Source organism: Anser cygnoides, chromosome 18, assembly GCF_040182565.1.
Source record: "Anser cygnoides isolate HZ-2024a breed goose chromosome 18, Taihu_goose_T2T_genome, whole genome shotgun sequence".
Classification (NCBI taxonomy): Eukaryota; Metazoa; Chordata; class Aves; order Anseriformes; family Anatidae; genus Anser; species Anser cygnoides.
In genome coordinates this window covers 5,620,495-5,645,624 of record NC_089890.1, presented here as the reverse complement: position 1 = coordinate 5,645,624, position 25,130 = coordinate 5,620,495, and the positions used below count along the sequence as shown (strand labels likewise).

At 44.0% G+C, this 25,130-nt stretch overlaps 1 long non-coding RNA gene across 1 annotated transcript in view; it reads left to right on the top strand.

Annotated features, from left to right (window-relative positions):
- The window catches only part of LOC136786592 (uncharacterized), a 62,153-nt gene that overhangs the window by 16,846 nt on the left and 20,177 nt on the right, over positions 1 to 25,130 (top strand). The window lies entirely within an intron of this gene.

The following is a 25,130-nucleotide window of genomic DNA, read 5'->3' as shown; positions in this document are numbered from 1 at the left end:
TGATCTGATGGTACAGAATGATTCATGGGATAAAATTATAGACTTATGCAGGTGTGTACAAGAGCTTGGGTGGGGTGTAGGCAAACAGGGAATTTTATATGGCAATAAACATGGGCATGTGGTATAAAGAAACTGTACTGCCTTTAAAAAAACTTTATTTTATTTTAATTTCATAAGGACAAATTGAATGACCTTTCTGGTCAAAGATAAGGACACCCCTTTGCTCTTCTCCTGCCAGAGTCCCACAGAGATAGCACTATACATTTTCAAGCAGGTGGAAACCTCATCTGATCCTTAGCACCACGCAAAAGCAATGGGCAGCTCTTACATAGATTTTCCTTAAGTGTGAAGTCTGTCTTTGTTGGAATTGGATAATGTGGCATTATTTAAGCTCAGGTAAGCTCTGTGCTTTCTTCTGAATAGAGCATTTTGGGGGCTTTCTGCCCGTGCAGTCTTACACCCTGTATTCTGTCTCATGACGGACAGGGTAGGCCCCATCTATCTGGCTGCTAGATCAAGTGAAAAAGCTCTGCTGCTCCAAGCAGTGAGTTACTATCTCACACCTGATTGTAGTGCCAGATACAGTGAAGGTCAGAAGGCCAAAGGTTGAGAAATCTGGCTTGCAAAGCAAACAAATGTTTCTGTTTGCAGACAGAAATGCTGACTGTACATAGAGCCACAGGAACTTCCAAACCACAAGAATTGCCTCTTACTGCTTCCCTCTTCATCTTCTGTTCTTCCACCACCAACCTTTTTTTTCTTGCCACTGTTGGCCTGAGATTCTTCTTGCCTGAAGCCCCTGCTGTCTGAGACAGCCTACACACGTCTGCCTGAACACCTCTGCTGATTTCAGAGTTCATCAGAAGAAAGATTACAAAAAAAAAAAGAGGAGACTAACTTCGAAGCTGGTGTAAAGTCATGCAGCTCTGCTGAAATCAGGGGAGTTAGGCAAATGAGAATTTTCGAAATGTCAGGGACAGATATTTTGCTTTTTTTTTTTTTTTCCTTCCCATGTAATTTCTCCTTCCCCCTGTGGTTTGTTATCATTCAGCTCTACAAGGCTTTGTTTAACTCTAGTAAAGGCCATAGGAGTTGGAATTAGATCCAATTTTGTTTACACAAGAGTGTGTGGCTAAGGCTGGGCCTTTGAAAGGGCATATTATACACTCCGAAGGTTTTGGAAGATGATCGTAACTATTGCTTGAGGGTCAGACCGTGCCAGGCTCGCTCTCCCCTTATAACGTCTTACTCCACAGACAAGTCTGATTTGCCTGGAGTAAAGGACACAGTTAGAGATAGCTGTCACTTTTCCTAGGGCAGCTCTAGGAGTGTGCTTTATGGGTTGTATGGGGCTCTGGCCCATGGACAGTTCTTACATAGGGACCACTATTCCCCTAAATGCCAACATCCCCCATATTGTGGCTAGAGCTGCGCGTTGGGTCTTGGGAGGTCGTGGGCTCCTTACCCAGGAGAGGACAGCGAATTGCTGCATTTTGTACAAGCTGAGTGCAGTTCTTGGGCTTTGGACAAAGCCAGCACAGGTGTCAGGGTGTTCATCTGTTGCAGCTGATGAGCTCTTCCTGATACCCGGACACCTTCTGCCAGGAGGAGAGATGGGGTGAGGACACAAGTGATGGGGTGAAGGACACAAGCTGTAGCATTTAGAAGTACAGATCTCTTGTCATCTCATTGCTAGCAGCTCAGCATAAACCCAGCCTATTCAAGAGAGCAGTAAAGCCCACCCCAGCCTGTCCAGAAAACAAAATCAGAATGCAGTACTTTCTCTGCGTAAATAGCTAGCAATTCCTGAGGAAATGGGTCCCAGATTTCCCTGTGAATTGGGGCCTTAAGTTCTGACATAGGGAGCTATTCATGGAGGAAATTCTAATTGAGTCAGGTTGTGCTTTTTCCACAAATTGTTTACCATCTGTCTGGGTCTTTACTGGATTCCTAAAGGGACCTGTGTTGCACCCAGGTGCTGTGGTGGTTAGACAGATTTAGGTGAGCACTCCTTGCATGCAGAAGTCAAATAGTAAAGAAAAAAAACATGTCCGTGGTCCATAAGAGGGACAGATCATATGGTCACCATCTGGGGCTCGGGGATGGCTCTGTGCACTGAAATAGCAATTGCTGTGCCTTGCTGTGTTTCCACAACAGAAACCAAAGATGGTGACATGGAGGAAATTAATGCCAACTGCCCACTCATTTCCTGATTATTTGTTATACATGCTCCGGTGGCTTTAAAACAAGAGACTGCAACATACAGAATCCAAAGTCTCATCTCTGACAGGTATGGATTGGAAGTGTGTGGAATTATGCTGGTGTAATCCAGGTTAAAAGGAAGAAACAGGCCCTGTACTCTATGCTGAAATTCTCTCATGAAACCTTTCCCAGAACTATCAAAGAATATTAAAGTTCTTTGGGAGCAGGGACTGTCTCATACTGTGTGTGAACAGTGTCCAACACAATGGGGCTTGCTCTTGGCAGAGACCTCTAGGAGCAAGAGCAATACATGTAATAACATCTAACTACACCTTCAAGACATAGTGTAGGGAAGTACATTGTGTTAACTCAGTTGAGTGCCTGCCTAACCTGTGATTTAGAGGTGCCCCTCCCTCAGCGTTCAAAGGAGGAAATGAAATCTTCCCCAGGGAAGAAGTATTCTGACCTTTCAGCGGCAGGGTCTGCGTGTATCAGCTCCAGAGGAGGAGCAGGAACTGGGACGCTTAGGATCAGTTCCCCACTTTGGCTACCTGGCCTTTGGCAAGTCACTTAATTACTCTGTTCTACAATTGCTCAATTGTCATAATTCTTCTTTTCTTTCCCATAGCAGGGTGGGGATGGACGGAAGGGAAGCAAATTCTTCCTATATTTATGATTACAGAGTGCTTTGAGGTGCTCTGGTGAAAGGGCAAAGGGACAGTAATAGATCACATTCAGCTCTGCTAGCTCGTTCCTAAGACCATTTATTTAGAGACTGAGGCTTGCTCACTGGCCTTAGTGGTAACTCCTTCAGGAAACAATTGCTTAAGGTAATATTTTCCAAAGCATCCAAGTAAGTCTCCCAAATCCCTTTGAAAGTAAAAGAGTCTCAGACATTACATTTCAAAAATACTCCTGAGCACCCACAACATTTGAAAACATGTGCACTAGTATTTCCCATGTGAAGAATCCAAAATTACAGAGCCAGCGACTGACCCAAGGAACTTACGCATATATCAGTAAAATGCAGAAAATGCACGTCCCATAACTGACGTGTCACTAAGCAGAAAATATTTCCCTTTATTGTAAAGATCATATCAAAACCCTCAGCAGACTTGCCTGATTCACTACCCATGAAATCTTGGTCTTTTCCTTTGATCTTTCTTCAGATACTACTTCATGTAAAATAAGGCAGACTCCCTTGGCTTGCCTCCAGTGGGGAGAGACTAAGAGGGTTTCTGTGCTTCTTTAGGATAATGAGCCACTTGCAGGACCCCAGAGAGGTGTAATGCACTGTTTTTCTTCCCTCCATCCATTCCCGTAAAAGCCTGGATCCTGGTCTTTCCTCCGACACTGTGAGTGGTAGGACTGACAGAGATTTCTAATCTCCAAATTAAAATAAACTTCCAGCAAAGTCCGGTTCTAGTAAAGGAGCCGTACTATTGAGCTAGATAAGCGGTGGCTGAGGAGGTTTGTAGATGCTTAGGCGTTATCTGGTACCGAGGTACAAAGGGTTAACTTCTTTCTTCCTCTCTTAATTGCAGTCACTCCACAGGCTGCACGTGGACGTCTCAGGAATGGAAGAGGGAAAAGCGCAGAAACTGTCTGTGGGAAAAGTTGCATTCCATACCCTGAACCTCCACGATGCAAAGTTTTTTCTGTCTCCCTCTGAGTTATTTTGCTGTCTTGCTGTATATCTAACTCCCAAGGAAAAGACCTTGCTGACTCAGCCTGAATCCTTTTATGTTGAGTCACCCCCTTCTGCTTCCAAATTAAAAGGCCAATAATTGCCTGTGTACGAAGATTTAGACAATTGCTGCCTTATACCCTCAGCGTGAGCCACATGTGGAATTCCTCCTCTTGTACATGAAAAGATGAGCTTAAGTGAGATGGTAGTTGGAGACTAAGCTGTTGGATAAGCTGCTCTGCCCTCCCCAAGTGGAACCAGGGCTCTGGATATCCGGGTCTGCCAGAGCAAGATAAACCTCGCTGGGGTGCTGCATTCTGAAACAAAGGCTGCTCATGCCAGATCAGCTGCAGTTAACAGCAGGAATGCATCTAACATCAGGCACAGGACAACCCGGTCCTCTCCTCTGTGAGCTCTCTGTGTCTCACATCCTCTCCAACGGGTGCTTACCCCATTTGCCATTCTCAGCTCCAAGTGCCAGGGCTGCCCCCGCGCTGTGTTGTAGCCCCAAACAAATCTGCTCCCACTAGCAGCATCTGTGTCCTCCAGACATGGATGACTGGACAGTGCTTCCCCTTCCCAGGGCTCTGCCTGCCCTTCCCGTGGTCTCAAGCCTTTGCTGTGATCGCTTCTTCCTGCCAAAGCTTGGTTCCCATTGCTTTTACTCTGGTCAGCCAAGATTTATTATTCTCAAGGGACATTAATGCAGAATGTGAACCCCTTCATACAGCCCCTTGACGTCTTTTTGCTGCTGCCTTGCACTGGGGCAGGTGATGCTGCCCTCTACAATATGAGGTGGGAGGAAGGAGATGCTTAAGACAGTGAGCAAAGAAGAGTTCCCTTCAGAAAGTCAGGGTGCAGCAAGCACCAGCTGTTCCCAAAGAGACTGGGGGCTGGAGGGGATAATGGGGCTGGCTGGGCAGGGGCCTCGCCAGCCAGGGGCCCTCTCCCACAGCCCCAGGTGAGGCAAGCAGGGCAGGCCTGGGAGCAGCAGCAGGCTTCAACAAGGAGCCCAGATCATCAGGGACGTTTGTGGTGACAAGACAGCTCCAAGCCCAAGAGAGAAAGTCAATCCACAGGTCAGGATCAGGAACGGTAAGGGCAGCCAGGGTCAGGCACCATCCAACAACCAGGCAGGTCTGTAGTGAGGAGGTAGACCTGAAGTCAAGCAAGGAAATCAGTCTGTGGGTCGAGATTAACAAGATTCATGGCCAGGCACAGGCATGGCATAGGTGGGCTGAAGGCAGGTACTGCTAACAGCAGAGCTCATGCAGGGACTGAAGAGCCAGGGCTGAGCTAACATGGGGCTCCTGGGCCATGGGCAGAGGACGGAGGTTCCAGGTGAGACTGGTTAGAGCATTAAGTCTGGTTAGTGCTCTCAGGAACCTTACAGCTTGTGCTGTTCCTGTCTCTGCCTCTGATTTCTTGGTGGTCTTGAACAAATCCTCCCTGTGTTTTCCCATCTTACCTGAGTTTCAACTGGAAGAAACACCAGTACTATCTTCTTCTCTGAAGCTTCAAATCAGTAGAAGGGAGCAGCGAACACAGCGTTATTTTTCAGTATACTTGTAAGTGTGAGCTGTGCACCTCTTGTGGGGTTGGGACTCACAAGAGCTCCTCCACACAAGTATCTTTTTACTGTTCACGTGAGTAAATTCTCATATTTTCCTCTAACAAGCTTCTGAGTATTTCCGGCAGAATTCCTGTGAGATTAAACATCATATAAAACGTATTTGTCTCACGCAAGATCTGACTTGCTTTTGAACCATCAGCAATCATCCCTGCAGTTGCTGGGGTGTAGAACTATATATTTTTTTGTTATTACTATTTTTCTACTTTCTGTCCTGGATCTTGTAAGATACCTGTCCTATCTCTAATTATGCTAACGAGGTCCTGAGGTTGATTTAGAGGCTCTGTTATAATGCCAGCCTCTCAGTTTACATCTCAAGTATCGGCATGTTTATTGCAGATGTCTGTTAAGAGCAGCTACTTTTTCTGTGCTTGTGTGCAGAGCGAGAGCGGGAGACAGAGCTGGAGGGGAGTGGTACGAAATAACCCACAGAAATGAGAAAAAGCAGCTATCTCTGCCATATCTGCATCTGACTTCTCTGCGGGGCACGGAGCCTTGCCTGTAGCTTCTTTTGGACGTATAACACTTGGTTTCATATGTTCTTTCCCCAAATACAAAACAAATTGACTCATGAAAGAACAGTTCATTCCTGAGGGCCGGCACCCTGTTCGGTATGTTGATAAGTTTCCAGAGCTGATGTGTGTATTAGTCACCCTTGCTGGTTCACTGCTGATCTGAAAGACAGAGGTTAAATAATTGCGAAAGCGAGGTTGATGTCATCATGGCACCTGACTGAAGCCAGTACTTGGGTACTGGCGAAAGAGATGCATTCGCTTTGCTTTCACCCAGGAAAGGGGTCACACTGAACAGTGGTTCTCCCCCTTCCCTGAGACATGCCATCCATTCCCAAACCGCACATGGGTGAGCATCAGGCAGAGGTGACCTGCAGACAACAAGCCCTCCTGCTGCAGTCCTTTTTTTTCTCTATTTCTCCCAACCTGAATGGATCCTGGAGGTTTTTCTAAATCAGATGCACGTGTGCACATTTGCAAGGGCCTCCCTTATGTACCGCACCATGCACGTATACCTCAGCACGTAAGTCAGGATCTGTTTTGTTGTGTGTATAAGTAGACAGGTGTGTTGTACAGGCCTGTTTTACTGACAATACTGTGTATATCATACATAAGCTATCATATATCGTATAGACTTGTACGGGACTGTGGGCCTTTTCTACTTGTTTTTTAACACCGAGACTACGACTTGGCACTGTGTGAGACATTAAAAAATAAAGACAGACCCCGTGCTAAAGAGTTTGTACTCTAAATGTCAGACGGAGAAAAGACAGGATGCAGTGTGGTGAGGAAGATTTCTGATGTGTTTGTAATTTAAATAGGAAAAAAAACTAAGCTTCTTTCACAGGAAAAGAGCGTGTGCATGTTTGTTTTTCAGAGGAGTTTAGAGAAGAACAAGCAACAGTTTTGTGACAGTTTGCTGGTGGAGCGGTTTCTCTTAACACCTGCGCAGAGGCTCGGGAGAAGGAAATGGGGCTGTGTGGTCTGTGCCTGCTGTTCCCCTGCTCCGTGAGTGAGATTCAGCTGTGACCTGTGAGGGTGCAGCCTGGAGCTGGTACCAGGACCGGCTTCATTGGCACACGTGCCAGTTCTTTGCTCCCTCAGCTCTTCCCTGTGGCTGTGTTGCATTTGCCTGCCTCTGTGTCTAGTTCCTATCCCGCGTTGTGTTTTATGCTTTTAATGAGAAGGGTCAGGCAGCAAAGCAAAACTCCCATGCTGTGATCACAGGAGAGGAGCTAGTTATTTCTGTGTCTCGTGTGAGGCCATGAAAACAGGAGCCTTGCAGTAGAGCTCTGCAGTATCCACAGCACCTTTGCTGATGCCAGCTGACTTTCTGTAGCACAAGCCCCTTGCAATGTTCTTCTGCATCATCACAGTGATGGGCAGGCCACAGAAGTTAGGAATGAGTGCAAGGGGTACATCTTATCCTTTTTTGGGGAGTGTGGTTTTCCAGGTCTAAATCTCCTTAATCTCTTTGTCGTCAGCATTTTTATTATACATGTACCTATTTGTATTTTAAGAAAATGAAGCGCTGGGTGTGGATATGTGCTAATACTAAATAGAAGACATAACCATACAAAGCTCCCTAAAGCCTTATATTAAAATACCAGAAGTGTTTGACTCCAAAGCACTGGGCTGAAGAGGTATGTGGAGAAGCTGTGGTCCGCTTTGCTGCTAAAGACAGAAACTTCTCATGGGCTCATTTCAAAGCAGTAGGGCACACAGCTGTAAGCAGGAAAGTTCTGTGGGTCACTCCATCTTAATGACACTCTGTCACAGCTGGAGAGCTCCTTGTGACACTGCGAGGTTTTAATTCCACACCAGGGAGCTGCTTCAAGGTGCTGGAGCCTGTTAGGTGCCTGAATTCCAATAGTAGTCAAGACAGCTAAGCCCCAGATCTCAGCTCATTCAAACTGTCTTCAGGTTGGTGTTTTCTCTGGTTTTACTGCAGAGAGAAACTCAGTTTCCCCAGCTTAAACTTACAGTGTGTCCAGAGGAAGCGTGAACACCACAGGGGCAGTTTCTGTGGCCCTGTGAACTCGGAATTCGGTGCGGCTTCCCAAAGTGATGTGTGTATGCAAGGAGTCCAGACCAAGCACACACGCAATAGCAATTGCAGCAACGATGTTCTTAGCACTTGCAAAAGGAAGCAACAGTGACCACTTAGCAAAATAAAATAAAATACACCACCAAACCCCCAAAGGGCACCTGGGTGGAAGACAGAAACAGTGCAGCGATAAAGCAGACCACAAGGCAGCTCTCCTGACCCTTTGGTACCAGCCACTTCCAGGTGCCTACAGCAAGCACGTGGCTCGGGCTGTTTGCAGCAGGGAGCACACATCTCTGAGATGGGGCCAGCAGCTGGTGGAAGCAGCTGTGTCCTGGGCAGCTCACAGCAGAGTTAGGGAGGTGGAATTAAACCATCCTTGCCTGTCTCCAGGTTTAGCCTGGTTGTCCTACCCACATTTTCACTCTTTGCTCACTACTAACGACCAAAGCATGCTTTGGAGCTGAGACTGGCTAAAATACAGAGCTGGGCTGACCACAGACCTCCTCTACATCCAAGGATGGATGACCACCCATGTGGGAAAGAGCTGTATGATTAAGGGCAGAATACCCTTTTTGGAGGGGCAATTTAAAGAAATGCCATTTCTGTTAGCAAATGCTGTATTATTTTTTTTTCTCCTTGTGTTCACATCTGCCACCCCTGAATATACAATTCAATCCTGTAAATGTGTTATTGAAAGCAGTATTTATGACCAGTTTTGATATTTTAATACATTTTAAAGCAATTCATAAGACTCTTTACATGAATAGCTGAAATTAACCTTCATTTGTGCCTTAATTTAAAGTTCAAACTTAACATAATCAATATTTTGTGGTCTTCTGCAATCTGTTCAGGTCTGTTTATCCAAGGAAATTATTTGTTCCACTTCTGCGTTTGAGGTAGAAATGGACACAGTTAATTCCAAATTCACAAACTTTAAGAAACTGAAAGAACTAGAACTATACCATGGCCATATCCAAGGCTTGTGAAGTACATCCACACACACTCCACATAATCTTTTAGTGCATGATATATGCAATATTTCTCATAAAACAATCCCTATTCAGCTCCTTGTAAAATTTTAGCTCTTCAACGATGGTTGTAAAGGCTGCTTTTTTCCCCAGAGAAAGTGATTGTATAAGGTGAAAATAACCTTATTTGCTGTAATCAGAATGTGAAATCAGATATGGGAGCAGACTTATACTGCCGAATAAAATCCTTTGCATTGTTCTTGTAATGATGTGTTTTTGGATGAGCTACATTTATAACCAAGTAATTTGCTATCAATGTTTCATTGTAATTTACTTTCTAAAGAATTCATCGTGTCATAACCTTCAGTAGGTACAAGATCAGTTTGTTCTAATTTTAAGATTGTATCATAAGAAACATTTAGCACATTGTGAAATAAATTCAAGAAGCATTTAATCACTGCAAGCCTCTCTGTCATGCCCATCTTTGTCATCCTTAACAAACTTAAAAACTGCAACTGGGCAATTCTCAGCTAATGTAAAAAGTAACATCTAATAGCTTTCAACTGCAAGTCAGACGGATAATCATCTCGTGGGGACATGCCTCAACATTTCCGTGCATTGAAGGTTGACAAAATGATATAGCTTCCGTAATTCTGAAACTCTTGGCAGCTAAAGAGAAGTGATTGAAAACTTTGGTTACACAGCCCTCAAGATCAAATAATTATTTGATCAAACACTTATTTATGAAATACTTTGCTGTGTTTTACAGAAGATGAGGATGCTTATTTTGCTTCCAGCTAATTGCCCAGCTCATTTTCCAGTAATTTATAGACAGCGATGCCTCCAAAAGCTAACATTAGTCTTATTAGCTGCATGTGAATAACAAAGTTCAGACCATTTGACTGTTTTAATACTTCTTACTATTTCAGATATTCTCATACAGTTTCACTGATGCCTTGCAATAACAAGAAAGCAGATTTTCTTCATTACTGCACGGCTAAGAGACAAATGACTATCAAGAACACTTCGTTATTTCTGTGGTTTGAAAGCTTATATGTGCAGAGCACATATAGGGCAAACCACCTAGAGTTATTCAAACTTTTTTTTTCCCTTTTAGTTGCTGTTTTCTGTTTAAAATTTCAGTTACATTTTTGAGAAAACAGAAGTTCTTGTTTATGAGCGAGTGGATGGAATTTGATCTCACACAAAGTGGGCAGAAGATATAAAGCAGTCTGCCTCAAATACAGTTCCAGTGAAGTCAGCAGCGTCCCTGGGGGAGTGAATATCCACGCGAAGTCTCCAGGTTGTTCTTGGTTCCCTGCCTCACTCTGGCAGGATCTCCAAGCAGGAAGCTCAGTGTAGGAGTTTACTCTATTCTGCCTAAGTTCTCCTATGAAATTACGATTCATTTCTTTGTGCTAAACTCAAATGCAACCATTTCCCTTTTGCTTTTCATCATATACTTTTGATTCCACCTCTTAAAATGTTTTTAGAAGCTCAGAAACCACTTTACCGAGTAATATAGCAGCTGCTCTGCTCTAGAACAACTCTGTTTATTTATATACTGCTGAGCTTGATGAAATTTTCTTCTAAGCTCTGGAAGGACCTTTACCTAGAAACTTCCCAACATCTTCCTTCATTTTTAAACTCCTGTGCTGTATATAGCCCTGCGACTTTAGTCTTGCTGTGAGCAGGGGTTTGAACTATGGAGGTCCCTTCCAGAGGTCCCTTCCAACCCAAGTTCCGTGATTCTTTTCACTCTTCTACAATAAAAGTCATTAGTGCCCTTATGTGGCTTAAGGAAACACTGTCTCCACACTGGCTTAAAAGAGCTTTAGCTCAACAGAAAGATGAGCTCTCATTTGGCTTTGTATTTCCAAAGGCTGAAGATAAAATTGAGGTTGGGGGTGCAAGGCTTTTACCGCAGCAGTGAGTGGATCCAGCAGCATCTGCTCTGGTTAGAGGTGGAGAGGCAAGAAAGAGGATCCAGGGGACATTCATCTGTGCTTTTGTCTACTGGATTTGGGATGCTGGACTGGCTTTATTTGGCTCAGACTCCTGATCTTTCAGGAAAACGACACCAGAATTGTACCCAGCTTCACAGTTATGTGTTATGCACATCTAAGAAGATTTGTGGTTTTGTTTGCTCTTGATTTTTCTCTTGCAGCTGGTAAAAATCAAAGGATAGTAAAAAGAAACTGCAAGCAGGCAATTGTGTCAGCCCCAAGTGTTCAAAGTGGGGCAAACTGGATGTGGGGAGAGGTGAAAAATGGGGGCAAATGTGATAATTTTAAGAGCAGTGTGAGAGAGGCAGAGAAACCCCTTGGGAGCAGGGGTAAAGTCATCATCACATTAAGTGAGTATTCTCTTGTGATTGTGCTCTGATGTGAAATAGAGTGAAAATGATGGGATTTTTTTCCTTTAATTTATTGAAAATGTGAACAGTTCAGTTTAGCTTCAACATATTTTGTATCTGCTTTATTGAAAGTGAGCTCTAAACAGAGCTTTTTGGCTTTGTACTCCTGTAGAGTTTGCTTCTTGCCTCACTTGTTTTTTTTTGCTGAAAGTAGAGGCTTCGGTGAAAAGTAGCCATAACATTTCTGATACTAGAAACGCACTAAATTCATTCCTCATAAGCCAGGGATGATGAAACTCCGAAACTTCTCAGGGTCACTCAGGAGGTTCTGCTCATGAGATTTATATCCAAGCTTCTCTTCCAGCCCCTCCTGCGTGCCACCAGCTGGGCAGCCCTCGAAGCCCCGAGCTCTTCCAGCAGCAAGCCCACTCTTCCCTCGTGCTGGCTTTCGGTCCTGCTGCCCACTGGAGGACATAGCTGCCTGCAGACTAACATCTGAAATGGCTTCATTCGCGAATAAGCAGCACATTGTGGTCAGCTGTGAGCCAGACTACCGCATTCGTGAAGGATGAGGAAGGTGGGTGACTCACGTGGCTCAAGCAGATGGAAAGCGACCTCTGGGCCAGCCCTTGCTGTCCAGCGAAACGTAATCTCAGAGCTGAACGACTCGTAGTACGTCTGGGTCCAGTTCTGAGCTTTTTGGGCAGAAATCAGATGACATGCAGTTTACGGCCGAGTTTGTGTTTAATTAGGAGATTAGCTCCAATCTGAAATGGAGCTGCTTTGGAGCGTGTGAACCAAAGCTAGATAAAGACTCCCACAAACCCCTGCAAACTGGAAATTTATAGGTCTCACCCTGTATTTATTTGCTGTGGCTCAGTTCGGGGTGAAAGGTACAGCTCAGCTGCCACAGCTGGCCTTTTTTTTCTGGTCCACGTTTCTTTCTGTAGCCTGCTCAACTTTGTTTGCTAGCAGATCATCTGCAATCAGATTGGCTGGGGCTGGAATCGCTCTGCTCTGCTCCCTTAGCAAACACACGAGGTCTGAGAGGTGTCTGGCTGCGTGTAATGAAATGAGCTGACTGGCACTTTAGCGTTCCCCTGTGTAGGAGCGTCTTAGGAGTAAGACACTTAATTATTATTAACATTCTAATTGGCCTGTGCGAGTGCGGATGTGCGTGCGTGGCTGCTCTGCTTGGCTCGCCGTTGGGGCAGGAGCTGCATCCCATGCTTCCCGGCCCAACTGGCTCCCCCTGAACCCAGCAGAGCCTCATGGCGGCTGCAATCCCTATCTCCTAGCCTTCTGCCGCTTCCAGTAGCAAAACCCCAAGCAGACTAAATGTGAAGGGAGGGGGGAAGAAAGTAACTATAATAAAGAAACATTAACAGGAAAAGAACATCTTGGTAAGGTCTACAGATAAGAATGGTAAGAATTGTTCTCGCCGAGTATTGTCTGCAGTACAACATGTCCTGTATGCTTTAGCTGCTGCTCCGTGCCAGCATATAGGGAGGACATTAGCTCTTAATGGGAAACATTAGGTGTTTAAATCAAGAACATTTTTCCACAACGCCAAATTCTGTCAGGTGACTGCTGAAAGCCTCGGTTGAGGCTCTGCTCCCCGAAGTTACTTCTTTGTTAGAGGCTTGCCACCTAGTGCTGTACTTCGGTACTGCTCTTCTCTTCCTTTTGCCCGGACTTGGTGCTGGAAAAGCTGATTTAAAAATTTTTTATTTAACAGGAGTGGCAGTTGCTACATGCATGGACTGCTTGGCTTTTAGCTTTTGCAAAGAGCACTGTTTGCTCTGAGACGAGCAGCAGTACTTGTTCCAGGGGAAGGTGCTGCTTGTGCAGACAAAGTACATGGGAACAGGGGAGTTATTGCAGTGCTGTCCCTTTACCCTGCTTTGGCAGTGGAGCAGCCTGAAAATGGATGGCTATAATTTATAGCAGGGTGCTGCCTTAGTGTGAAACTGCAAATGACGGTCAGTTCTGCAGGGTACAAAGATTTTCTTGATGCTTCCACGATCGTCTGGCAGAGAACAAACACTATTCTTATAAGCTCACACTTTGGAAAAACATAAAAGAAACTGGCAATTTAAAATAGCTTCCTTTGTGTTCAGACCATCTCTCTGAAAGACATAATCTGACCATTCAACTGTATTTACAGCTCTCCCCTTCTGGTGAGTTATAATAAAAACAGAAGCAAGATCCTTAGCTTCCTGTATCTGCACTTAATTTAGCATTAACACTAAAACCATCCTACTCTTTTATACTGCAGGAATGATTTCTACTGCCTTTATCCTTGTTGAGAACAGCACCTCACACTACGGATTGTTTTTACAGAAATCAGTAAGACTTAACTATTCTTACGGTAAAGCTTATGGTGCCACAATTTGACCTGGGGTTATTTTGCTAATGGAGATATCTCTGCTTTGGCAGTGCCGGATTTCTCCCTACATATTGCAAAAAATACTTGATCTCAGACTCTGAAAGGTGCTGAGCAGCTGCGGTTCCCACCAGAGCTGGTGACTGTAGAATACGTTCCACATCAGCCCAGGCTCTGCTCATCATGTTTATTTGACAGGCAATAACCTTTTTATTGAACCCAGCACATTACGCTGATGATCCACCCTTCAGCAAATATGATTGTAATAATCACTCGGTATTTATTTAACAGCCAATTGCTGTCTTTTGGGAAAGAGTCGATTTACATGGTTCCAAATTACAATTAATATATTTTGTAATGGTTATTTAATAAAGGCCAACGTAGGGGAGTTGCCTACCGGTGAGAGGTAAGGATGGGAAACCAGGCATTGGTGTGCAAGCCTTGATTCTGCCACTGCCTTGCTTAATGACCTTGGGCAAATCACTTAGCCGCTACATCCTTTTATTTATTCCCTTGTAAAACTGGTATAATAATACCCTGGTGCCACGAAGCTTAATTACTGTTTGTAAAGGATTTTGACCTCTCAAGCAAGGAACTGCGTGAGTTATACTATAGCTAGCCTGCTGACCCCGAGTGAGGGGAACGTCTGCAGCTGTTTATCTAGAGGAATGCCTAGATAGAAATACATTTTAGGCCGGTGAAGTATCTTTCATTGAAGATAAAAGAACACCTTCCTCCTACGCACTCCACCAAATATCAGAGCTTCCTATTGCTCTTAAAGTACAAAGTCTAGTTTTCTCTGTATGTATGTATTCAGGAGCCTGGCCAGCTCCCTGGCTATTGATTGCATGGCCAATTGATGAGGCATGGAGGGATTTCTTTCCTACTGCCTAACTTGGGCTTTCCTCCTGTTGTACTATCAGACTCCGACTCCTTGTCCTCTTTCTTCCCTCCCCCTCTCCCACTCCTCCTTAGAAAATTTAAAGCTCTTCAGAAAGAAGACTAGGTTTGTAATAAGTTACTTTAATTGGATTTTTCTTTTTGTATTGGTATGCACAGGTTATCTTTAAATGATTTACTGATGTACTGCCAAGCACTGCTCATTTAACCTCCTTCCTGCTCTCTTTGTATATGGATTCCTCTAATGATACTGGCAAACAATCTTTTAGAGAGCGTGCAACACATTTATGCAATGAAAATCCCAAACGGAAAGCTAGAAGACACTGCCATTTCGGAGGCGGTGTGCCCTGCTCTCGTAGGTTTTGGCACCCACTCGCAGACAGCCTTGGTGGGCACCCAGCGCCTGGAGGGTGGGGAGCTTCCCCGCCCCATTCCTGGGAGGGTAGAGGGGAGCCTGTTTTTTTTTTCCTTTTTTTTTTTTTTTTTTTTCTGCTGCTGCTTCTTTTTTTTTTTCCTTCTTCTTTTTCTTTTTTCTTTTTTTTCTTTTTTTTTTTTTCTTTTTTTTTTTTTTCCCTGTGATCGTTGAGCCACTCCGACGTGAATTTATGTGTGTAATCATCTGTGTTGTAATTGGCAGCCTGGCATATGAGTCACTAACCAAATTAACTGAAGTTTCCTTTGGGGAAAAATGTAATCAGTTACTACACTGAGATACATTGCACCAAATTAACTCTTACTGTTTGCTGGGTTTGGAGCTAGCGGGCTGATGGTTTCCTTCCCCAAAACAAAGGGCAACCGCTGCGGGAGGGACTGACAGCGGAGAGGGGGAAAAAGCCCAAAGGGTAGAGGTATCTTTCTCGACAGCTCCTAGAAAGTCATTGGAAGTATTGTCTGCCTGAAGAGTTAAACAATCACAAATAAGATCCATCCCAAATCATGAAGTTCAATTTTTATTTTTTTTTTTTTAAGTTAGAAGGATGGAAAATTAAACGTTTTGCTTGTTTGGGGTTTTAAGCCTTTAGAGCTACACTCTACAAGCTTTTTTTTGCAACCCAGATTATCAGACATTTACTTTCAGTGGTAATGAAAGCTGAGATTTTCATGTAATCACATGATTTGAGAAGCTGGGGCTTTAAGAAAAAATCCACTATTGCAGAACTAAGAATTAATTGGTCAGAGTTAGCAATACAGCACTTGATTGTTTTTCTTCTGTACTGAAATCTATTCAGAGCCCAAATCTAAGCAGCACTGTGGAAATAATTGATCTTTTTTTGTTTTGCTGGCTGAATTGAAAAATTAAGAAAAGTTTTGTTTCAAGTCAAATGAAATATTTTGAGATGAAATGAAACCTTTGTGTTCAAAGTTTGTTCAGTTAAAAAAGATACTTTAAAATAAAATGTCCTCATCTCTCACTCAAAAGTGTTTTTTTCTGCAAGTCTAGAAAATAGTCCCAGTTGACCTTGATCAGCAGTTGTCAGAAAACAGATGCCTGAAAATATTGGGTCATATTGGCCCACTGAGTGCTCCTGGTCCGATGGGTGTCTGGGATGTTGGAAGACTCACGCCCTTTAAGTGATAATCCCTGTTTAATAGCCTCAGGGTCTCAAATACACAAATGTGTAGATGTCAGTATCTTAATTTTAATCTATGAGGCTTTAGTATCTGATACCTAACTATCTATTTATTTATTTCTAATCATAGACTGGTTTGGGTTGGAAGGGACCTTACAGACCATCCAATTCCAGCCCCCTGCCATTGGCAGGACACATCCCAGTACATCAGGTTGCCCAAGGCCCCATCCAGTCTGGCCTTGAACACCTCCAGGGCTGGGGCATCCACAGCTTCCCTGGGCAGCCTGTTCCAGTGCCTCCCCACCCTCTGAGTAAAGAATTTCTTCCTAAGATCTAATCTAAACCTACCTCTTTTAGTTTAAAGCCATTATTCCGTGTCCTATCACTATACTCCCTGACAAAGAGTCCCTCCCCAGCTTCCCTGTAGGCATTTATTTTCCTTTTTACTGCCTGAGGGCTTTTCCTTGCTGAAATATTGGTAGAAGGTAGGTATGTTAACCAGATGTGTAGTAATGCAACGAGGAAGGAGGTAAATGGTACCTGAGGGACCAAGACAGCTTTCAGGAGGACTTTGCATCCTGTGGTCTGGAAGTCCAACTGCAGCTGCCTGGACAATTAAGATTTTATAGTGTCTTCTGTGTAGCGTTGAACTCAGGCAGTTGGAGAAAAATGGTGCCTAGAGGAAGAGGGCAGAGGAAGGCTGAAGAAGATAACTATGATGGGTAAGATCTGTAATTTAGGCATGAAAAACCCGTACCGATCAGAGAATGCACTGAAACTGCTGGAGGTATAAGCAGAAGAGCAAAACCTCTTGGCCCATTCTTGCTCTCACTGAAGTCAATCCGTTAGTGCAGTGCAGGTTATCAGGATAAACAATGACATCTGCTGAATGGCAGCCATTTATTTTAACCTTAAACTGCCTCAAAAAAGACTCTCTGAAAAGAGGTGTGTGCATGGTTTTATTTTATTTTTATTTCTGCTTGGTGCTTCTGCATAAGTGTAACACCAGTGTTTGAGTACCACTGTGATTCTTTGGAATGACTGTTTGACTTTTGACTACTTTAGCGTTTCCTTTTTCTTTTACTTTTTCTTTTTTTTTTTCATATATTTATTTTAATAACTAGAACAATCTATTTCTGCAGTTGGAAGAGTGCAAAATTCAATTTATCTCACAGAACACCTAAAATTAATTCACGCAGAAAGGGGGTGGTAGAAGATTTAGGTCCTGACTGCAAGCTTTTGACTGGAGTCATTTGTCATTTTGCTTCACGGATTGGAGCAATGAAGGTTTTATAGTGTGAGCCCTTAGAGTGACAGAGCTGCATGTGATTTCACACCGCTGTGTCAGGATTTCCTTTTCCAGGCCTTCACAAGCAGCCTGTACGAATTCACATCTGCTTGAGACTGGTGTTGAGGGGACTTGGAATGGACACGATCCTTCTGTCTTCTTTTATACTTGGCGTGAAGTTGGCTTTCCTGTGCTGGGGATGTGCATGAGGCATCTGCATCACCTGTGGGCTGCTGGTGGCTGTAAGGGGATACAGACATTGTGCACGTGGGATGTTCGTGTGAACCTCTCAGGGGTCTAACTCAGTTCTATAAGATGGTCACTGAAATGTTATTGCTGCAGAAATCAGAGCAAATAGCTAGCTAGAGGTGTGTTGGATGCCAGGGCTTGAAGCCAAGCTGGGGATGCATTCAGATCTTCAATCACGTGGTTGAAAAATACTTCGAAGGCATTGGGTTGCTCGCTACCTCCTGCTGGTTGGTTGCACTTTCAGCTGGTGGGACCAGCTTGCTGTGGCAAAGCGGTCCTGGGGCAAAGAAGCAACATCAATGGAGCCTGGCCCTACTGGTGAGGTGGCAACAGAGGGCTGGGCACGTCTTCATGGTAGCTGCCATCAGAAATCCTTGTGAGGAGAAGCCTTGGAAGGGCTGGTTGCAAGGGCTGATTGCATACGTCAACCGTAGCAGAGCTTCCCTGAAATGCCTTGTCAATGGAAAGGGAAATGCGGAGAGCAGCCAGGGCTCTGATGGAGCGGGTGCTTTGAGGCTGCTGAGGGAGTGGGGAGAGCTGGGTGTGCAGGTTCCTGATCCTTCCTGTCACTTTCCACAAGTCTCTGCTTGTCAACACCCCATTTCCCAAGGTTATTTATCTTTCTGTCTGTTGTTGAGAGCTCTTGGATCCAAACGAGCTGAATTACTTCACACCTGCCATATAAACCAGTAATACTGCAGTAAGTGAGTGGGCTTTGCTCCTGAGAGCTGTGTTTCAGGTGGGATGCAGATCTGTGCCCTTCTCTGCTCCTCGGTGATGGAGAAAGCAGGGCAGGCTCCGGCCTCCCCCCTGCTGTGTTGTGCAGAGCTCCGGGATGCTCTCAGTGACAACTTTCTTCCCTGTCTCTTCACAAACCTGCTGCTTTTCCCTCCCCACTGGGCAGTGATGGTGGGGGAGGCAGCGCAGTGGTCAGGTTTGCCTCACAAAATCACAGAATCACAGGAGGTTAAGGCTGTGGGGGACCTCTGGAGGTCATCTGGTCCTCAGCAGGGACACCCAGAGCGGGTTGCCCAGGACCACATCCAGCCGGCTTTTGAAGATCTCCAAGAGATCCCCAACATCCCAATCGCCCCTCTGTCTGCTAACAGTGGCTGACGCCTGGCCCCAGCACAGCACTGTAACACCAAGCAGCACCCAAGTCCTCTCACTTCCAGGCAGCGACGGGGGCGGAGGAAGAGCTCGGAAGCAACTAGGCGATGCTCGGGGAACAGTCCCTTACTAACACAGCTCTGTCATGTTGCAGCTTTCGGCCTGCCCTGCTCCTTCCCTGTGCTTGCTTATCAGGATTTGCGTGGTGTCTCGGAGTGTCGAGCGGAGAGGAATGTGCCATTTGACTTTGTCCAGAGGGGCTGCCCTGTTTCTTTGGCCTGCTGGTGTTGCTACATTAGTAGTGTTATGCCAAAGTTTGGAAGGATCTTTGAAATGTGCATTATAATCGATGCAAGGCAAACTTTGCACTTGGTGTGGTACAAATAGTGCATAAATATCCTTCTTGCTGTCTGCACTGAGGTGAGTCTCGTCTCCAGAGCTTCCACTGTTTTTATTGCCTTTTTTTTTTTTCCTTCACAATACAGAATTGACTGACTTTATCTTGGCACTTTCTGTGTCTTGCCAAAAAAACAAACTCAAAATAGCTTTCTGGGGTTTGTTTCAGATGCTTTTCAGTGCCAGTGAAAGAAGAGATGGCTCTTTTAAAGAATGCAATTTATTTTACCCACTTTCATCCTGAGTTTATACATGGGCCATTAGCTGCCAGCTGAGTGGTAAACACATAAATGGTGGTGGCTCTGCCTACATCTTAGATCTACTTTCTCCCCTCCAAAAGCTTTTCCCTTCTCCCTAGCTGTGGTTGTGAGCTAGCAAAACTCACTTAACCCTTTTTCAGCAGCAGAATTAACTTCCTTCCATTAATGTTACGAGTGCTTCAGGCAAAAGAGCTTTATTCTGTTGCACCTCCTCTGGGATGCCTCCTTTACAGAGCTGAATAGGTTGAATGACAAAGCAGTCATTAAAAACTGTTTGACGATCATTTACCAAGAAAGGGGAGTCTTGTAGCTAAGTCATTTGGGAAGTGGGAAGGCTAAATTCAGCTCCCAACTCTTTAGCAGTCTCTTGGCGTGACCCTGGAATGTGCAATCTCTGGTTTTCCTGACCTTCATCTTTTTTGTAGCAACTTATTCCTCTCGAAAAGGCTATCAGTGAGCCCTGCTGGGTGAATGGCAGTGGAAAATGTAGTCCTTTATCTCCCTGAGCTCTAACCCTATGTTTATGAACTAGGAGATAACACTACTTCCTTGTGCATCGTCAGCCCTTTATTTAGAGTGGGAGACCTGATCTCAAACGGGAGTGTAAAGTATAATACAAATAGAACATGTAAATGAATGTCAGGCTTTTATGATCCCTTGCCCATGTAATTGTATAGCTAACTGGTATTGGTAAAGTGACCACAATCGCGTGCTCCACCTCTGTAGGTCATGTTTATGTGCAGGTCTCGTTGTGTTTCTGCATAGTTGTGAGGTCTTGAGGAAGAGCCAGAGTCCATTTTACTTAGTAATGGAGTAGGTTGTGAGTAGGTATGTTGTTGAAGCGTTTATTGTTTTTCAACTTAAGTTATGGTTTTATATAAATAATATATGTAGCTAGTCAATGCTTGGGAAATGCATTCTTTTCCTTGTGAAATATTTATGGACATCAGTGCCTACTTAGTACCCAGTCAATTTTGAGAGTACAGCTCTAGTAAGAAGGCTCGGTTGTCTTTAAAGCCTTGGCCAGAGATTGGCCGGGTGGGACAGGCCTGTTAGCTGGAAGGTGCTGGAAATGTTCCATTTCATCTATCAGTTCCGCCCCCCTCCCTCCCCCGGGACTTTAAAAATGGATTTCATGTTGGTGAAATTTTCTGTACCAGCAGCGCAGAGAATGAAATCTTCCTCATTGCTGGGGGACAGGTACTGTACAAGCAGGAGCAAGGACACTTTCTTTGTGCTCCGTCCTGCCCGTGCCTACTAACAGTCCCTTGGAAAAGGTGCGAAGGGGAAGGCCCCTCTTTATGCTCTGTTCAGATCTGGCTTGCTCCTGAGCAGGGCACGGACAGAGCTGGAAACAAAGGTAATTTGTACTGCAAGAGGAATCTGTTAGGATTGTCACTTGTATTCAATCAAAATTATCTGAGTAGCTCCTATAAGACATTACAACCTCCAAAGTGCTGTCACGTCTCATATGCAGTGCAATTTTGCCCAGTGTGGTATTCCCATATGTGAATTCTGCATTTTTCTAGTCTTCAGGGTGGAAATGAGAATTAATCCAGTTATGGGATTACCCGTACAATAATCCAATGGGGCATGCATAGTGGGGGTCACCTGAGACCTGCTCTGACTTTTCTAGCCTGGTAAGAGGTGGTCTTGGTTCTCACCGTAGATATTTCAGTCTTTAGATTAACTGTTGGAAAATCACATCCTTTTTGTCACAGGGCTCTTCCTTGGTTTGATTGGATGGCGAAAGTCTTTGTAATGAAAGGGGTGTCCGCTTCTTAGAGGTCTGAATTGTTTTCAAGAAATCAGCATGCCAGTTCCTGACCTTGAAACAGGCACTTGGGGTGGGTGAGCACTTGGGAGAATGTGGGTTTTGTATAGGTAACCAGGCAGGAGCAGAGGTGGCTGAAAATCTTCTGTGATGAAGTTCTTGGTCATGAGAAACCCACCCTGAGCTGGAGAATTTGCGGATCTGTTTAAACTGACTTGAGTCATCTTAATGCAAATAACAATCTTTTCTGCGTCCCGTTCCAAGTCCTACAGGCTGCAGAGAGACGTGCTTCGATGGCCAAGGAAAAGGTGCCCCTATAAAGCTTACTGCAGTTTCCTGCTCAGGTGGCCTATGATGGATGATTTTCTTTTCTTTGCTTAATAACCAGCCCTCACGTATCTGTCTGAAACTCACACCATTAAAGTCTGAACTACTCAGCAATCTAAAATGGTGTGTTTTTTGTTCCCTTACCTACATGTCAAAACATAAACATGAGCTTTACTAATAAATATTTCTATTTTATATGTATATTTTTATGCCTTTGTCCCAATTGTATTTTCAAGGCTAAGGGCTTCAGTATGAGATTCTTGCTGCATGTTTAACAAACAAATAGTGAAAAATAAGATATGCTGATGTGGAGATTATTATACATAAATCATTGAAAAATGCTCATTTTTAGAGAAGGGAATCGCAAAAGGAGTCATTGACCTGAATAAAAGAAGCTCAGCCGTACTCCAGAGGATTTGCCATTTTTGATACATGTTAGTGCTTGCTAACAATTGTAATTTATTAATCCTGTTCTCTCTTCTTTTCTTCTCTACTTGCACATTTGCTTTTTATTGTAAACAAGAATTGTATTTATTTTCTAAGAGTGTAGATTGATCTTGTGGTCACTGATAACCACTAAAAGCTACTTGATAGTCAAAACAACCTCTCAAAAGACCCATAACCAAAATAGGTAGAAAAGGCCTCCTCACTAGATCATTCAATTTTAATATTTTGAAGAGAAAAAGCAGTATTTGCATCCTGAAACCGAGCCAAGGATATTCTGGACTGATTTGTGGGTCATAACTCTCTCATGGTCTGTTTGGAAACAGAAGCTCCCTGCCTAGTGTAAATTGATGTAGCTCTGCAGCTACAAATGAAATACAGTTTGCTATGCTGATAGATTCCAGGATATAGAGCAGTGATAGTCAGGATTTTTTACGCTCTCTGAAAAACCAAGATACCTGGTTAGTTATTTAAATGACAGCTAAACTCTTGGAAAGTCTGCGTCTCCTGCAGAGGAGCTGGAACCAGAGTTTAGATAGCGCAGTGAGATTACCGCATGTTATCTTATTTGTCCTTACGTCTCTTGTACAGCTGCGGTGTAGAGGCTTTACTGGCGAAAGGGCTGCCAGGGCTCTGCTCCTGTTATCAGCATCCCAAAGCTTCCATCCACACGCCGTATTTGCCAAACATGTTTATGTCCGTGTTGTTACGTATGTTCATGCCTACCTGCACAACAGATGTGACTCTTTTTCCCCATCTCTGTTTTCCAAGTGAGGATACAAGCATTCAGTATTTTACATCCCCAGCAACCAGAACTACATTCTGCAAACAAAGATGCAAGAAATTACAAATAGTAGGTAATATTATCTCAGTAAATATCCAGTTCTAATTTGTAATCACCAGGTGTCTGTCAGAAGCACAAGTTTTCTCTCTCCCACTACTTTTTCCAGTTACTCGTAAGATTGCCTGGCTGCACTTTGAATTGAGCTGTAGTCTCGGCACTGTGTTTTATTTTATTTAACAAATGTTGACTTTTTTTATAAGATATGTTTTCATCCTTTGTCAATATACTCAGCATTTGTCTAAGGAGTCCTTTTGTGCATCTTCCCTGTGGTATGTTGTAAACATCCTGACAGCAGCAATAGAGTACTTAAACGATCATTAGTCCTCCAGTTTCCCCTTCAGCTGCAGCTGTTCTCTTTCTGAAGGTGGGCTGTGATGTGCCTCCTGTCTGTATTCAAGTTTTAAATCTCCCTCAGATACAGTAGGTGCTGTGCAGAGCTGGGCTCTTGTAAAGTCTGGAAATGATTTTTTTTTCCCAATTATTTTGGTAAGATGAGGTGCTTGTTTGCCTAAACATACTTTTTTTTCTCCTCTCCAATTTATATTTCTCTGAAAAAATACTATTGGGGGGAAAAAAGATATGAAGTAAGCCAGCATGCAAAGAGAATTAACCGAGAAATATATAGTATGTTTGAACCATACATTTTGGTAAATCCTTAATGTGGACACAAGAGTATCTGGCTTTCTAGATAAATTTCTGTATTCTTAGCATTTATTGAATCAACAATGAACCCATCTATTATGTAATGCTAGCAGCTGGTCAGCCTTCCCTGTGATGTACAGTTTCCTTTTCTTCTTGTAGTAATGATAGAATAATGCTATTATTCTTCAGCACCTTTCAGCTAATGCTCCTTGAGGTTGTCATCCAGCTACCAGTTACTTCTATGTAAATACTGATGAGTTCAGTTCCTAATTTAGAAGAAGGATTAGCTCCGAGCAAAGCATTAGTTTATACTGTTGGGTTAGAAAAGAGCTTCTTTTCCAGATGGAAACTGTTGGACTGGTTAAAGAAACAATTGTCAGCGTCACTCCTCCTGTGTGCCCAAGTGCTTTCAGAAAGAGGGTTCCAGTAACTGGCCTTGGCCAAAGAGAGGAACAGACGAGGCTGTATCTCACAGTCCTTCACTACACCTAGGAACCTCTCTGGCCCTCTGAGAAAACCGCTCGTTGCCTCCCTCAATAGCAGGAGGTCACAGTGTTCTTTAGCAGATTATCCTTTCCTCCTTTTTCTCCACATTACCTTGCAATATTTAAGACCACAGTGAGGAGCAGTCGCTAGCTGAAGGTAGTAGAAACCAGCTCTGTGGTAGCTGCAGAGCTGTAGCGAAAAGATCAGCTGACTCGAGATACGCAAGAGTCTTGCACAAATCCTGCCAGTTATCTCCGAGACCAGGAACGGACAAAGCAGGCGTTAAAGACCAGCACTGCACAGAAGGCAAATCATCAGACCCCTTCACTTCCAATGTGAGCTCCTGCTATGACTCTTTAAATGATGCTTTATTGTAAAACATGTATCTTTTTGTTGTTGTTGAAAACACATACAAACAGTTTGGGGGAGTTGTCAGAAACTTTGTCATCTGATTTACAGTCTATTGTGGTCAATAGAAAGTACTTCTCACTCTCTGTGTGTTGGCCACTTCTTAAAGAAATGGCTGCAGTGGAAAACCCTAAGTCAGGCAGATGTTAAACATCTGGTATCAGACCAAGGACTCTTCCACAAAATGCTGAGTAAAGCTGGCGAGAAAGTGAAACATCTGTTTCAGGAAAAATGTAGAGGTTTTAGATTTTTTTTTCTCATCAAAGTAAAAATAGGACCTCTTGGTACAGAGAGAGCAAGTGAACAGAAAGAGGTTCAGCTCTGAGTTCTGAGGCCATTCCTGTAAGATGTGGGAAACCAGGATTCAAGTCAGTGATCTACAACATCTCCTTGGCTAGGATCAATCTGTTATGCAAAATTGCTCTTGGTGGATTGGCTTTGACTCATAAAATCCCATTCCTTGGGGCAGAGGAGAGACAATGTTCCGTAGCCCAGATGTTAGGGCATTTGCAAGGACTGTGGGAAGACTATGTTAAATCCTTGCTCTGCTTTATTTGGAGCCGTGTCAATCTTTCCTGTATCGGATGGTATAAATCCACATCATCGGGGAATGTGCTAACCGCTGGGCTGCTGGCTACGC